This window comes from Podarcis vaucheri, assembly GCF_965113315.1.
Source record: "Podarcis vaucheri genome assembly, chromosome: 14".
NCBI lineage: Eukaryota > Metazoa > Chordata > Lepidosauria > Squamata > Lacertidae > Podarcis > Podarcis vaucheri.
In genome coordinates this window covers 21605678-21621491 of record NC_138752.1, presented here as the reverse complement: position 1 = coordinate 21621491, position 15814 = coordinate 21605678, and the positions used below count along the sequence as shown (strand labels likewise).

Here is a 15814-nt window from a genome sequence, read left to right as displayed (position 1 = left end):
GACAATGACTTGGAGAAGACACTTTGCTGCAACACTGCCAGGAGAAAGTGTGAGTCACTTGGCCTTGAATCGACAGAGGAGGAGGAAGCCTGAGAGAGACAAGCAGCTTAAAGGCTAAGATCACAGAGTACCTGACCTTTGTCCACACCAGGCTCCTTCAATTGCAAATTTATGAAAGCCATTTTGGGAGCCTAGGGCTCTCCCTTTCTCCCTCCACCCCACTGTGGTGTAGTGGGAAATTAGTAGAGGCTAGGGATAGGGGAGAAATTTGATTCAGCTCACAATTAAAGGCAAAAATCATTTAATCCAAACTTTCCAAAACAATACGTAAATCAAAAAGCCACCACCTTTTGAAATCTGCACACCTATGAATTTTGCAACGCACTTCTCCAGTCAATCAGTGCATACAGGAATGCATATAATAGGGTAAACAGTAAATCATTTTAAATGTATCACAAAGAAAATTGCTTTGCAAATTGTGAATATTAGGCAAAACTGCATACAGGCATACGTAGATTAAGGGGGCAAATATATAGTCAAATTTTCATGTGGATGGTTTGTTAAAGGCAAACTGATGTGAAAATGTGGAAAACTGAATTAAAGATTGGAAAAATAACCAGCTGAGGGGAGCAGAAATTGACAGATTCATCTATCCATAGCAGAAGCTCATTGTAACAACCATGTCCCCAACCCCCCGCAAGTCGAAAAGCACAGCTGTGTTGAATTATTTTTCTCATGGATGGGGAACCTCAGGCCTGATTGGAAAAGGGGAGGGGGAAATGCAGCCCCCCACCAGGTCTCTTTAGCTAGCCCTCAGGACTCTCCGCAGCCACATCCACTCCCCCCAGGCCACTCTTCTCAGCAGCTCTGCTTTGCACCTTCCTTGAGTGTTTTTGCCTGGCTGGAATATGTCTTTCAACTTTGATAATTTTGCTTGCCTGGGTAGAGGATAGAGGTGGGGTATCAACATCACCAGCGAGCTCAATTTAACACATAACTTTATTTCATAAAGATGCAACTGTGCTAAGGAATGGTAAGCCCAGTTCCTACCTAACCCTAAGCCTCTTGGGGGGGGAACCCTCAGAAATCCGTGCAACAACATTGGTTCATTCTCAGAGGCAAACCTCATATTTCTTGACTTGGTGGGCCCTATATATATTTTTTGCAGTGGATGAGTTCAATCGCAGGCTTCGGAATCAGTCAGGCAATTCCAGTTTTGGTACATGCGAGAAAAGAAATGAAGGCTTTGGGTGTCCTCTAGTGGTGTGAGATTTTAATGCAGGATTTGTTTCTTGACAAAGAACAGAGCGGAAGTTAGCAAAGAGAAGTTGGCTGGTGCCAGTCTTGCCACTCTGACTGGCCAAGTTCATGACCCTCCCTTGCAAGGAGGGGCAGGTGGTGCCCCCATCACCAACCTGTGGGGTAGGAGGGAAAAGAGGCTTAGCCTCCCTCCTCATGTGTCTCAGCAGCACCTTGATTATGCTCCGGTAGTGACTGGAGCCTCAGTGAGCCTGTGCCATCCTGCCCCCTCACCCCATAATCTTCTTGACCACCGTGCAAGCATCCTACCAGCAACCTTAGTGCTGGTGCACCTGAGCACTGCAGATAAGGAGGAGGAAGGCGTGGGCAGCGGCAGGGAAGGGGTTGCAAAGGAGGAGGAGGAGGCCCCAAAAGTTGGCACTTTCAGTTTTGCCTCAGGTGGCAAAACATCCTTGGCCACCCCTGATCCACACCACACATTGAAAGCACATTCAACATGCATGGCTCCCCACCCCCCAAATAATTCTGATAACTGTAGTTTAACCCTTATAGAGCTAAAATAAAAAAATTCCTTCCAGTAGCACCTTAAAGACCAACTAAGTTAGTTCTTGGTATGAGCTTTCGTGTGCATGCACACTTCTTCAGATAACAAAGAAGTGTGCATGCACACGAAAGCTCATACCAAGAACTAACTTAGTTGGTCTTTAAGGTGCTACTGGAAGGAATTTTTTTATTTTGACTATGGCAGACCAACACGGCTACCTACCTGTAACTGGAACCTTATAGAGCTACAATTCAAAGCACCCATAATTACAATACCTAGGGTTCTTTGGGAATCTTACACAGGGCAGAACACCCCACACATTTTGATTTGAAACTAGTCTATAAATCCTTCTGAATTATCCTTTCTTCTTCTTCTTCATTAAGTGGGCATTCTGCACCTTATCTGCACATTAAATACAGTACAGAACAAACTCGTCTGCTAATTTTTATACACCCACCCAGTTGCTTCAGTTGCCATCCTAGGTAAGGCTCTGTTATAGATCTAAGGCAGGGGGGACACTTCCTGGAATGATGATGTTGATGATGATAACAACAAGAATGTTGCTAATTGAATATATTAATTAATCCCACTCTGCAATTACTCTTACCTGCCTTGATTGATTCCCCTCTGAAATCAATGTTGTTTCTCGTTCTAGTCCTTAAATAAAAGAGACATAATTGTGGGTCATCTGGGGTTATCTATATCTAATATGAATAGTCTTCAACTCTGCAGTTTAAAGCCCCGGTCTACAACTTCTATGTTAAATGAAGCTGACCTGGGTCCCATCTGTATTGTGCATTTAAAGCAGTTTCATACCACTTCAAATAGTCTGGTTTCCCTCAAAGAATCATGAGGGCCTTAAGCGTACTGAAAGTGGTTAGGAGACCACTATTCCCCTCATGGATCTACTATTCCCAGAGTTTCCTGGAGGGATTAACTACTAAACCACTCAGAGAATTGCAGCTCAGTGAGGGGAATAAGGTCTTCTAACCACTCTTACCACCCTTAAAAAATGCAGTCCTCAAGATTCTTTGGGGAAAGCCATCACTGTTTAAACTGGTATGATGCTACTTTAAATGTATAGTGTAGATGGGGCCTCATACATTGGAAGCTGCCCACAGTGGCTGGGGCAACCCAGTCAGATGGGTATGGTATAAATAGTAAAATTCTTATTATTATGAAATAGGACATCCCTATATTCATCAGAGAAATGTTGGGGGGCATGAACCGGGCGCCCTCCAGATATTTTGGACTACAGCTCCCTGGAGTATTGGCCCAAAACACATTAAGGACTCACCTATACAGCTGCAAATAAAATGTTGTAATTGTGTTTTAAGTGCCATGTACAATGCGGCACTAGATAGTGATGATGAGCCTTATGGAAAATTCAATGTATTTTTAAAAATGCTTTAAAAAAAAAAAAGCATTTTCAAAACGGATTTTATATGTGTGCAGATTCCACCCGAGTTAAAAGCAACATACAGTATAGAGCCATAACAATCAGATGTAGCTAATAAGTAAGATCTAAAAACAAAAAACCGGAGCCAAGCTAACACTAGTCACAGCAACGGCCAGAGAGTCTGATGGCTGGATTATCACTGCAGCCTGTATTAAGCTGTATTTACAGGGCTGTAACCCAGGCAGCAAAGGAAACAGGAAGCAAGCCCCATCAGCTACAGAAGAGGATTATGAAGGGAATCCGGTAAAAGGCCAGGTTCTCGCCCCCTGCAGCGGGGGGGGGGGAGAGAGTTTGAGGATGGCGGGAAGTGATGACTAAGAAGCTTTCAACAACGAGGGCTTTCCCTTCTGACACTCAAAGCCATCTGTGCTTCTTGCAACAGGTCCACTTTCACATCCACAAAGTCAGACAAAGAGGAAAGCTCTTGGGAAAACATAGTCAGGGGTGCAAAAGGCATCTGCAAAGCTATAATCATCATCATCATCATCAGTGCTTTTTTCTAAAAAATGTTTAGGTGTACTCTCATTTTGACTCAATAAAATCACCATTTTATAGTTAAATCGGGAAAAATTATTACAGTAAATGGATAAAAGTACAAAGATTCACAAAATGCTTAGGGGTATGCGTACCCCTGCGTGCCCACAAAAAAAAGCACTGATTATAATGAATTTATTTATAGCCCACCTTTTTCCTTGACAGGGACTCAAGGCGGCTTACAGATAAAATAAGAACAGCTCTCTCTGTATATAAATGCAACAGCAAATTGGCAGGAGGGCTGAAGTTTGGGATTACCATTAAAAAAACCCACAACTAATCCCAAGCACATTCTTCTAATTCTTTTTTCTTTCTTTCAAAAATTCATTTAAACATGAATCTCCAGTGTTCTCAGTAATAGATGCTATTTAGCTGTAGGAGAGATAAGTGTGAACACAATGAGAGGAACGGAAAGAAAGGCCAGGATTTAAAGTATGATGTAGGGGCAAGGCAGTCCAATACGCAGGGCCATATGCAGCCCTCAAGGCCTTTTTGGTGGCCCCCAGCAATATGGGATGTTCCCCCAGCTCTCTCACTTCCTTCCCAAAGCCAGGTAAGCAAGGCACTGGGCTTTGAGAAGGAGTCCCACTTGATATGAAAAATAGAACTGCCCTGCTTGAGGGCCACATTCACACCACTCATTTAAGGCACTAGAATAGCACTTCATACTGTCATGGCTTCCTCGCCAAAGAATCCTGGGAGCTGCAGTTTGTTAAGGGTGCTGAGAGTTGTGAGGAGACCCCTTTCCCCCTCACAGAGCTTCAATTCTCAGAGTGGTTGAACAGTCAATCTCTCTTCACAGGGAACTCTGGGAGGGGAATAGGCGTCCCCTAACCACTCTTGACACCCCTTAACAACCTACAGCTCCCACAATTCTTTGGGGGAAGCCATTATTCTTTAAAGTGGTGCTGAAGGCTCCACAGGGCTGAAGAATGTTAGGTTTATGTGATAAAATAGATGCCTTACACAAGACTTGCAGATAAATCTTTACTTGCCAGTTTGGCAACGGTTGAACAACAAGTATTATTCATATATATTTATTATTGAATGCAACGTGTTTCGCGCCCCTGAGCCCAAGAGAGGGTTTAGTCCTTTTGCTTGCTAAACGCTTTCATAGCAGTACATATAGTAAGTTATTAATTAGGGTTGCCATACGTCCTGAATTTCCCAGACATAGTTGGCATAGCCAGAAACAGCGTCCGGGTGGAAATCACTTCAATGTCCGGGAAAATCTGAATGTATGGCAATCCATGCCATCAGTGTCATTTTTGGCATTTCCCCTTAAAAATAGCTCAAAATCTTCAATTATTTTTATTTTTGAGATTTTGAACAACAACGACAAAAAGCTGTTCTGTCCGGATTTTTTCTTTTTGAAATATGGCAACCCTATATTAATACATAGCTTGCCTGCCCTCACAAACTTCTCTAGCCAGCTTCTGCTTGAAGTCAAAACGCTCCCTCATTCTCAAAGAATCAACTAAACTGAATAACCAACCAACTGCCAACTGCTACCTCCTTTCCAGGATGCTATTTATTCTTTGTGAAATACATTTGCAATGCAAAGACAATACAAATACTAACAAAGAACACTCCCCAAGCAACACCCTCTGGAAACATCCATGCCCCTCTCTGCCCAGCCAAGCAAGGTGCAGTTTCAGAGTTTAAGGATGCATCTCGGCCAGGCCAAAATACTCAAGGAATGGGTAAATCAGGGCCAGTGAGGGGATAGGCCTGGGGAAAGGGTGTGTCGCCTGAGGCAATAGAGACGACTGAACAGATGTATTTGGCTCCCAGTCCTGGGGTTCCCCAACTTTAGGGTAGGTAAGAGCTTGGAAGAAAAGTCTCAGAAGGCTTCTGCCAGATTTGAACAACCTGTCTGAGCTGCAGCATCCTCAGGGGAACACTGTGGTACTATGCACAGTTGGTTCTGGGAGAAACAGAACTGTTCTGGGGCCCAATGGAATCAACTCCACTCCCCATTCCCCATGCATACAGGCTACAGGACTGCCATCTCCAAAAAGAAAGTCCATGTGGAAAATGCATTGCAACTTTATTCATATGCTTAGCATGCTCCACAATTGCATTAATTCATTAGCAGCCATGTGCTGCCTCTTAAAAGGCCTTTTCTGCATATATAATGGCGTGAAAGATTTAGAACCTTCACGTGAAAAGGGTTTTGGTGCTGCCCTGTAAATCCATGTCTAATCCACTTTATCCTAACCTACTTCTTGAATCAGACCAAGACCAGTTATGGGAAATATAAATCTATGAACTTGGCCACTGTTAGTGTACTGTGTACAGTTCCAGCCATCACATCTCGAAAGGGATATTCTAGAGCTCGAAAGATTCAGAAAGGGGCAAATAAAATGTGACTGAGAAACGGCTTCTGTAAATCCGGGACTGTCCCTGGAAAATAGGGGCACTTGGAGAGCCTGCTCTTTGCATGAAGGATAGGGAGCAAAACATTTTATTTAGAACAAACTCAAAATGTTAAGCACAAGAAAAGCCCACCAGAAATCCACGTCCTCAAATCAGCTGTCTCAGGGCCTGGTCTTTATAAAGCTATTTTTCCCCCTTTTTGGATGACCTGGAACTGCTCTAGACCCTGGTTAACTGGGAAAAAAACCATACAACATGGCCTGGATTCCCGAACATTATATGGAATTGTTTGAGTCAATGATCTGATCGTTAGAAAACAGCAGGGGCAGCTTTTAAAGGTTGCTGTTCTAAAAACTAACACACTATGTCATCTATCTATCTATCTATCTATCTATCATCTATCATCTATCATCTATCATCTATCATCTATCATCTATCATCTATCATCTATCATCTATCATCTATCATCTGTCATCTGTCATCTGTCATCTATCATCTATCTATTGTAGACTCAAAGGTAGCCAAAATTGCACCATCCATGCAAAAATGGAAGTTATAAGCAGGCTTCCTTCTGTAACATTTTGGGCTCCTTCCGGTGACTTATTTACTGAACATTCATCTCAATTTGGTTGCACAATACTTCATGCAACCAAGGACGAACATTCAATAAACAGGTCTTTACTAAGCATATATTTGTGTGGAAATTATACAACAACAGGCTGATGGGAGTTGGAGTCCAACAACATACAGTGGGCCCTGGGTTCTCCACCCTAGTTCTGTGTGCTTGCCTGCTTATGATATCAGCATTTCTTATGTGCTTTTCTAATTACAGACCCAAAATTGTTTGAAACCAATCTGTTCAAAACTGGCTAATGCGTATGCAGAAGTAAGTGGTCACCACCAGGATTATCTTTGGAATGGAGAGGGGGAAATGTGCAGCCAATTGCGCAGACACAACAATCTATTCTTTAAGACTGCAAATGGCCATTATTACATTAGGTTAATCTGACTGGGAAAGTACATCTCCTAGACTCCCATGTTCTTTGTAATGCAGAAATATTTTTTTGCTTTTAGCAGGGAGCTGCCAACACCTAAACGGGACAGTCTCATGCAATGGATACTACTATTTCCATCCACTCTGAGAGCTAACAGCTTGCAATTCTCTTGCTGGGACAGGAATGGCAGATCAAATGCCTAAAATGAGAATAAAATGGATCAGATTGGGGATAATATGACCAACATAGGCCATTTTAAACTATGAACATTACAAAAGCCAAGATGGTCATTGTTATAAAGTGGAGAGTTAGGTTTCACTGGGACTACTCTAGACTAGAGTAAGTGATCTTTTTAAGGATCCGAGCCCCCCAGTTCCAGTCACGATGCTCAAACTGTAGATGGCTACCTGAGGAATAAGCCTTAGACCAGTGGATGCTAGTGTTGAGCCCAGGGTTGTGACCTTCGTTTGGTACCCACAAAGCCTCTGAGCTCCTCTCACTGCCCCCAAGTTCATAAGGTGATGAAGGTGCTTGTTTTTTCCCCCTTGTTTTTTTGGAGTGGAAATTAATAAGGTATATTAGGGAAAGGGGGTTGTGGGGCTCAGTGTCTTTAACAAAGCAAATGAGTGAGAAATGTTGGCATTGGCCACACACACTTTGGCCTGAGGGGTTAGCCATGGGGAATTTCATAAACGCGAGCAGTTTCTGAGCTGTGGGTGCAGTACTGCACCTAAGATTTCAGATTACAATTGCCATTGTTACCCAGAGGTAAATGCCAACCATGTTCAATGGGGCTTCCTCCCAAGTAAGAAGAAGAAGTGTTTGGATTTGATATCCCGCTTTATCACTACCCTAAGGAGTCTCAAAGCAGCTAACAATCTCCTTTCCCTTCCTCCCCCACAACAAACACTCTGTGAGGTGAGTGGGGCTGAGAGATTTCAGAGAAGTGTGACTAGCCCAAGGTCACCCAGCAGCTGCATGTGGAGGAGCGGGGAATCCAACCTGGTTCACCAGATTACGAGTCCACCGCTCTTAACCACTACACTACACTGGCTCACATTCATGGATTGGCGGATCTGACAAAATTTCTCTTTTTTCCTTTTAAACACAACATGTTATGTTCAGGTTTTAGTTGCCTTGTTTAATGTACTTTTAATGTATGACGTGCTTTTAATTTGAAATATACTAGCCAGTTACCAGTAGTTATGATGGTTTAAGTAGTGCATGTTAGACTCTCACAGTGATGCTTAAAATAAAAAGAAATTTTGGAGTGGGATCACTGAGGGACCCTTAAGTCTTAGGTTTGCTAAATGGACACTCAAGGCGGGTGTCTCTGCTATCAGTTGTATAGACCTTTAATATGTGTTAATTGTGGTGCCAAAAAGTTATATTTATATGGAGGAAAGGGGATGTAGAGAGAATCCAGGGCTTGTCTGCAGAGTGAAAGGAGTAGAGGACCTTTTTCTGCCTCCCCACCTCCAACCACTCTCTGAAGACTGCAGAAGGGAGCCTCTTAATAATATTAGGGAAGTGGGGCGGGCAGGGGAAGTATTGCTTTGCTTTTTAAGTCTTCAGACCATGTGAAAAATGAACATTAGATTTCAGCTGCAGTTCATTCATTTTCAGCTTTGTATTCCTGTTATAAAAAAGTGCACCTAGACATTCCGTTGTTGTGCCCATAACCTAGGTTTAAGGTGCCATTCAGCTCCTGGCTTTCATACCTCAGTTTCTAACACTGCTCCCCTACAAATGATGATGGCTGGTAAGAAGCTTGTCCCCCATCTTGATTTTCTCTCCAGGGCCCACTTGTGATTTCTCTTGTCTTTTTGCTATGCAGTTTGCCTAGTGGCTAATTATTCCATGGACCTTCATTTCAAAATGAAATGGCATCAGGAAGACATCAGGAAAACAAATGGACTGGCTATATGGCTCAAATAAACACAACTAAAATTCACAGCAGTGACCCGAGGAGGAATGATTGCTGGTTGGAGTGCAGAAAGAAGAAATGCCATGGTACACCTGCATCAGCACAACTGGATGCCTTCATCTGTCTCAGCTGCAACAAAACATATCTTACTCATATTGTTCTCTACAGCCACAGCAGGTGCTATAACACTCCAACAGTTTGACTTCACCTCTGAAGGCACACTCTTCCATTGTCTTGTGAGACAGATGGATGCCAGCCTTCCTAGTTGCAGAGTGGTGGGAGGTCTCAGCCTCTCATAATCCTGCACTGAAGGCCACTGGAACGACACCCACCTCAACCCAGAGAGTCAGCTTGATGCGAAACTTAGTGCATTGTCTTTGGATGCGAGAGATTGGCATTCGTCTCCTTGCTCAGCCACAAAACTCACGCGATCATGACAAATCTTAGGTGAAAGCCACCAACCCTCTCCAGCTTTTTGGCAGCTGAAATGTCCTTGCCTCATGCAGCAAGTGTGTGTGTGTGCGTGTGTGTGTTTCTCAGTTCTTTTGTCAAAATGTGATGTCATACACCCAGAAGACTCCACTTCGTCTGAGATACCAATCCAAAATTGCTGTGGGATTGTGCAGAGGCTGATTGGAATTTCCTGCAGGATCACGCTGAGCAACTAATTCTTAACGCAGATTGTACTTTGAATGGGGTCAGTGGAGGCTGGTTGATCAGGGAGAATGGGGCACTGCCCCACCAACATTGGACGGCCCTCAGTAAGCTCCCACCTGCCTGTCTTCCTACTTACAACCAGCCAGGGGAGAGCACTGCCTCCCAGATTGCTCCTCCTTACTCTTAATATTAGATGGGACACAGGTGGTGATGTGGTCTAAACCACAGAGCCTAGGGCTTGCCGATCAGAAGGTCAGCATTTCGAATCCCCATGATGGGGTGAGCTCTCGTTGTTTGGTCCCAGCTCCTGCCCACCTAGCAGTTCAAAAGCACGTCAAAGTGCAAATAGATAAATAGGTACTGCTCTGGCGGGAAAGTAAATGGCGTTTCCGTGTGCTGCTCTGGTTTGCCGGAAGCGGCTTAGTCATGCTGGCCACATGACCCGGAAGCTGTCTGCGGACAAATGCCGGCTGAGCGTGCAACCCCAGAGTCATCTGCAACTGGACCTAACGGTCAGAGGTACCTTTACCTTTTACTCTTAATGTTGCCCCTTGTAGAACTCTCCAGGGAGGAAGATGGAGCAAAAACTAGACTGAGTTGGCTCTGTTTGTCATTGGCTCAGACACCGCTTTCTTCTGGCCTCTGCCTTCTGTCCCACATAGTCCCCATGGGCCCCAGCCACCACCAGATAGGGTAGCCAGGTGGAAAAAAAGGATAGTAGTGGGAAAGACCTGTGACACAATTCTGTGAGATAAGCTACAGGTGCTGACATTTTCTCTTCTACTCATCCATCATATGTGCAGGAACCCTGTCCTCATTTTTTTCACCCAGCCACCCTAAAATTTGAATGGAGAGAAGGCTGAAAGGCTGACCATTTTGGCTCTGCTGCCAACTCAGGTGACCCAATTAAAGTTTAAAGGGCTCATTAAAGGGCTTCCTTCCCAGCATGAATAGCTACAGAGTCAGGTTGGATAGCCTCTATGTGTAGGTAAAGTAAAGGATCCTTGGACAGTTAAGTTCATTCAAAGGCGTCTATGGGGTTGCGGCGCTCAGCTCGCTTTCAGGCCAAGGGAGCTGGCGTTTGTCCACAGACAGCTTTCCGGGTCACGTGGCCAGCATGACTAAACCACTTCTGGTGCAATGGGACACCATGACAGAGGCCAGAGCGCATGGAAACACCATTTAACTTCCTGCCACAGTGGTATTTAGTTACTTGCACTAGTGTGCTTTCGAATCGCTAGGTTGGCAGGAGCTGGGACAGAGCAATGGGAGCTCACCCCGTCGCATGGATCCGGACCGCCAACCTAATCTGCAAGCCCAAGAGGTTCAGTGGTTTAGACCACAGCACCACCCACGTCCCCCTCGCCTCTATGTACGCACTTGTTGACATTCTTAGGGAATAAGTTAATGAGGTCACATCCATGCAGTATATTCAAAATACATTTAAAGCGCATAGCTTTCCCAAAAGGACCCTGGAAACTGTAGTGTGTCCCTCACAGATCTACAATCCCCAGTGCCCTTAACAAACTACAGTTCCCTGGAGTCCTTGGGAGAAGTTGTGTACTTTAAATGTATAGTGTGGATGTGAAGTATGACAGAACACATTTTGGGGATAATTTAAATAGGGGGGAAAAGACATCTCACCAGAGTGAGGAGGACTATGACCAGGTGAGCTGTGTATACACTCAGTCTTGCTGTCCAGACGCTAACTGGGGACAGGAAACTTCAAGGCCCCTCTTTCCCCTTCTCAGGGTTCTTTTTCTTTAAACCAGACTCGGGTCATAAAACTCTTCAAACAGAGATCTCCTTAAATGACTTGTCTGCAAAGGCAGAGGGCCTTCTCGGTAGTGGCGCCCGCCCTGTGGAACACCCTCCCATCAGATGTCAAAATGATAAACAACTACCTGACATTCAGAAGACATCTTAAGGCAGCCCTGTTCAGGGGAGTTTTTAATGTATGATATTTTAGTGTTTTTTGGTTTCTATGGAAGCCGCCCAGAGTGGCTGGGGAAACCCAGCCAGATGGGCAGGGTACAAATAATAAATTATTATTATTATTATTATTATTATTATTATTATTATTATTATTATTATTATTATCATCTGCAAAGTCAGTACCACACCAATTAATGCAAAACCACCACCCCATGCATATGTTTAAGGCAACTGAACATATTCTAATACGATGAAAAATCGTTGTCGTGAAATCTTTTCTTCTGCAAGTTTCACACACATGGGAGAAACTGTCCCATATTACAGCTAGTTCCCCATTCCACAACGTGAGAGTTTGTAGCTTGAACATCTGATTTCAATCACTTTATTTTTTACATCCCCAATTAAACCCACTGAAAGTGGTGGACGAGACGTGGAAGTGGTTCCTGCCTGACACTCAGCCTCCACTTTCAGCTTTAAGCCCAACTTGGAAATTCAGGGAAATGAACTTAGGAACGTCTCTGCATGCACAGCAGATGCTCTACCATTGAGACCTTGAGCCAAGTTGGAGGGGGAAGAGAGATGACACAAGGCCCACACCCTTTAAAAGTTTCAACAAGCACACTTCCTCTGGAAGCTGAATTGCTTAAGCAAAAATAAGTTTGCAGTTTATTTTAAGAGCCTGCAGCATGTGAAGTGCCCTTTAGAGAAGCCTCTTGGACCATTGCAGGTTCTGCAAACTGTGCAGCTTTGTGCTGCACTTTGACCTGCTGGATATCAGGAGCCACCTTCTGAACGCTGCCAGCCTAATAATGTTCAGTAGCCACTAAAGAGGGTTGCCATGGCTGTGCTAGCTGGGGCAACAAAAACTGAGAACTCTGCCCATTCAGTTCTCCCTCATTGCTGTAGATCCACGTTTGGAAAAGACGTGCTGTTTTTGTAGAGCTGGTGGAGTGGACCTTAATGGCTACTAGCAGACTCACACTAAGGATTGATCATAAATTCTAAGAAACCCCTCCAAATCAGTGCAGTTATGAAATCAGTAGTCATAGGTCTTATGCAGATCTGAAAGGTTCACTCCGCCATTTTGATATCAAAATGATGTCCAACGGTGTGGAAATAGGCGGAAACCTGCACCTTGATCTCAGGAACCATGCAAAATTTGATTTTGCTGTCTTAAGAGCATACAGAACTGACAAACAAACAACATCCCAAACAATATAGTAGAAGCGTGTGAACTGGGAAGTCTCCGATTCAAATCTCACCACAGCCAGAAGCTCATTAAAGGGCCTGCATCCTGGTCTGGCATTAGCAACCCTGCTCCTCAGGCAGGGCCCACTGCCACTGATCTCTGCCCTGGGTGAAATGCTCCTATAAGCCACTATTTTAAATTTCCCTCGGTGTCCCAGAGCACTGTACATCACATTGCTTTCTGGCCATGCGGATATTTAAAATGGCAGCTGTAACAGTTGGCTGGAGAATAGCTGTCATCATTAGGTAAGGCTCAGGAGTGTTATGGAAGTGTCCTCCAGAGCGCATCATTCTGAGAGGCCCCTCAAGCTTGGAAGTGGCCCTGCCTTTTTCTTTCAGCCTCAGTCCCCAATGTGTGGGTCATAATAACCAGTCAAGGCTGGTCCATTAGACCAAGTGGGTGCTGAATTACCTGCCCTCAGCTGTCCCCCGTCTGGATTTTTAGTCTCAGTTTTGCTCCTTGTAGAACTCATCAGGGAGTAGGTCAGAGACAAAAGTTAGCTCTGCCTGTCAGTGGTTTTGGCTGCACCTACTGTTGGGCTCCCTCCTTCAGCCCTTCTTGTCCCAGTGGCCAGCAGCCACCACTGATATTTGCACTATTTAGAATCAGGTGGCTATCAGTTCTTCGCAGATACAGGGAATGTGTGTCTGTTTGTTTGAGAGAGAGTTAAGACTGATAGAAGTTGCCTCCAAAGTACTCCGATTCTCTGTATCCTATGTACATTCCCCACACAAGCTATATGTGAGTCAGCTTCCCCCAGCCCCCTTTCTTCTTAGCCCTTGGTTATGACTGCTTCTTATGCATGACCCAAAAGAGGAAATGCTTCTCCAAATAAATAAGGCAAAATGGGGCAAATATTTGCATAAAATGCACACACACATTATTACTACACCTTAAATAGAAATATGATGCATCTCACCAAAGAGGGGATGACTGTAGCCAGGAAATCTATGTGCCTGATCAAGTCCGCTTGGCTTTACTGGCTAACAGGTATGGAAATCCAGGCAGCATCCAGAGGGCTGTAGGTTCCTCATCCCTGGTGTAAAGATAAGAACCGTAAGAAGTGAGAACAGGGGCTTTGAAGTTGCCCGTATAACAGTTAGCATTTGGACAGAAGGTCTACCGAGATTATGTACATGAAGCATTTTGAACCCTTAGAAATGTGCCATACCTAGTGGTGCTGCTAGATCCTATACAGTGGTACCTCAGGTTACATATGCTTCAGGATACACACGCTTCAAGTTACAGACTCCGCTAACCCTGAAATAGTGCTTCAGGTTAAGAACTTTGCTTCAGGATGAGAGCAGAAATTGTGCTCCGGCGGCATGGCGGCAGTGGGAGGCCCCATTAGCTAAAGTGGTGCTTCAGGTTAAGTACAGTTTCAGGTTAAGTACAGACCTCCGGAACGAATTAAGTACTTAACCCGAGGTACCACTGTACTAATAATTGGTGAGTTACACAACACTTTCTGTGAAGAAGGAACCTCTTATGTGTCGTCCTGCCAGTTCATGACAAAGACCAGGTTTCAAATCCCCATCAGCTACAAAGCTCACTGGGTGACCTTGGACCACTCGCTGTCTCTCAGCCTGTCCTAGGGTTGTTGTGAGGAAAAAATGGGGAGAGAGAGAACGGTTTATGCCACTTTTTGAGCTCTTTGGGGAAAAGGGGGTGGCTATAAATGTAAAAATTATGTTCTGTCAAGAGAACTACTACCTCCCACATTCTCAATCTGGGTTCGACTTTTTTTTAGTCATAATCATTAATGATCCTATAATATTTTTATTTGATAATACATTATTGAAATATGTTGGATAAAAGTGTCAGTGAAACTGTAGTATAATTGTATAAGGTTTGTTCAATGTTTCTCTTCAAGGTTTTTTTTATGATGAATGTTGCCAAAATTAACTTTAAAATAAAAATAAATTTTATCTACCTATCTATGAGATATATATAGATATATATGTGCCAGATAAATGCTAAATTATCACCACCATATTTCTTTTTCCAGCAGAAGGGTTTCATCCCATTTGAAAGTGCGGCTCCTTCATAAATATATTCAGATTGGCCTTTCTGGTTGAGTTGCCTCCCAAAGTCAAAAGATTCTGTTTCAGATCTAAGAGTCATTGAGATCACAGTGCTGATCCAATGTAGCTGGTGTATCTATAATTAGGTATGGAAAGAGGGATCTGCTGGACTGAGAATAATGAAATCAGAGTAATGAATTATACATACATATTGGCTTAATCTTGTTTAGCGAGGTTAACCACATTTTATAGTCTCCAGGATTAGCTCCCATAAGCGTAAACACAGATGATGGTTTGAGACAATCTCAGCTATCACAATTGTTTATAGTTTACCTGTTTGTGTTTCCACAGCTTCCTCCGCATGTTTGGAAAGTCTATTTGCAAGTGGGGTGCTGCCCCTCTTCCCCCAGGCAGCCCCCACCTCCCTACCTTCTCTCTTACAACCAGTCCATGAGTGTCTCTGCCTGACAGCTTCATCCTCCTGAATTCTCAGTGTTGCCCCTTATAGAATTCAGCAACAAGGAGCATGGAGACAATAATAATATAATAATAATAATAATAATTTATTATTTATACCCCACCCATCTGGCTGGGTTTCCCCAGCCACTCTGGGCGGCTCCTGTCAGGGAACTGACATCGGAGCTAGAGGCAGAGGGAAGGCTCTCAAATGATGCTGGAGAAGGGCCCAGCAGGGAGAGAGGCAGCTCAACAGATGGGGAAGCAAATCAGCGCAACACCAGGGATATAGAGGGGCTGATGGGGGAATCGGCGAGAGGGCTCCAGGACTCTTCACCGGACACCACGCCCTCCCTGCGCAGAAGACTTCCGTGCAGAGAGAGTAGGAGGAGACT

General features: G+C 44.2%; 1 long non-coding RNA gene across 1 annotated transcript; it reads right to left on the bottom strand.

Moving 5' to 3' along the window:
• Positions 1–1183: 1183 nt before the first annotated feature.
• LOC309518566 lies at positions 1184–15515 on the bottom strand. The gene is made up of 4 exons (XR_014213501.1): positions 14928–15515; positions 13859–13975; positions 2412–2461; positions 1184–1415 (listed from the first exon to the last, which is right to left on the bottom strand). It is a non-coding gene; the product is annotated as an uncharacterized lncRNA (long non-coding RNA).
• Positions 15516–15814: the final 299 nt, after the last annotated feature.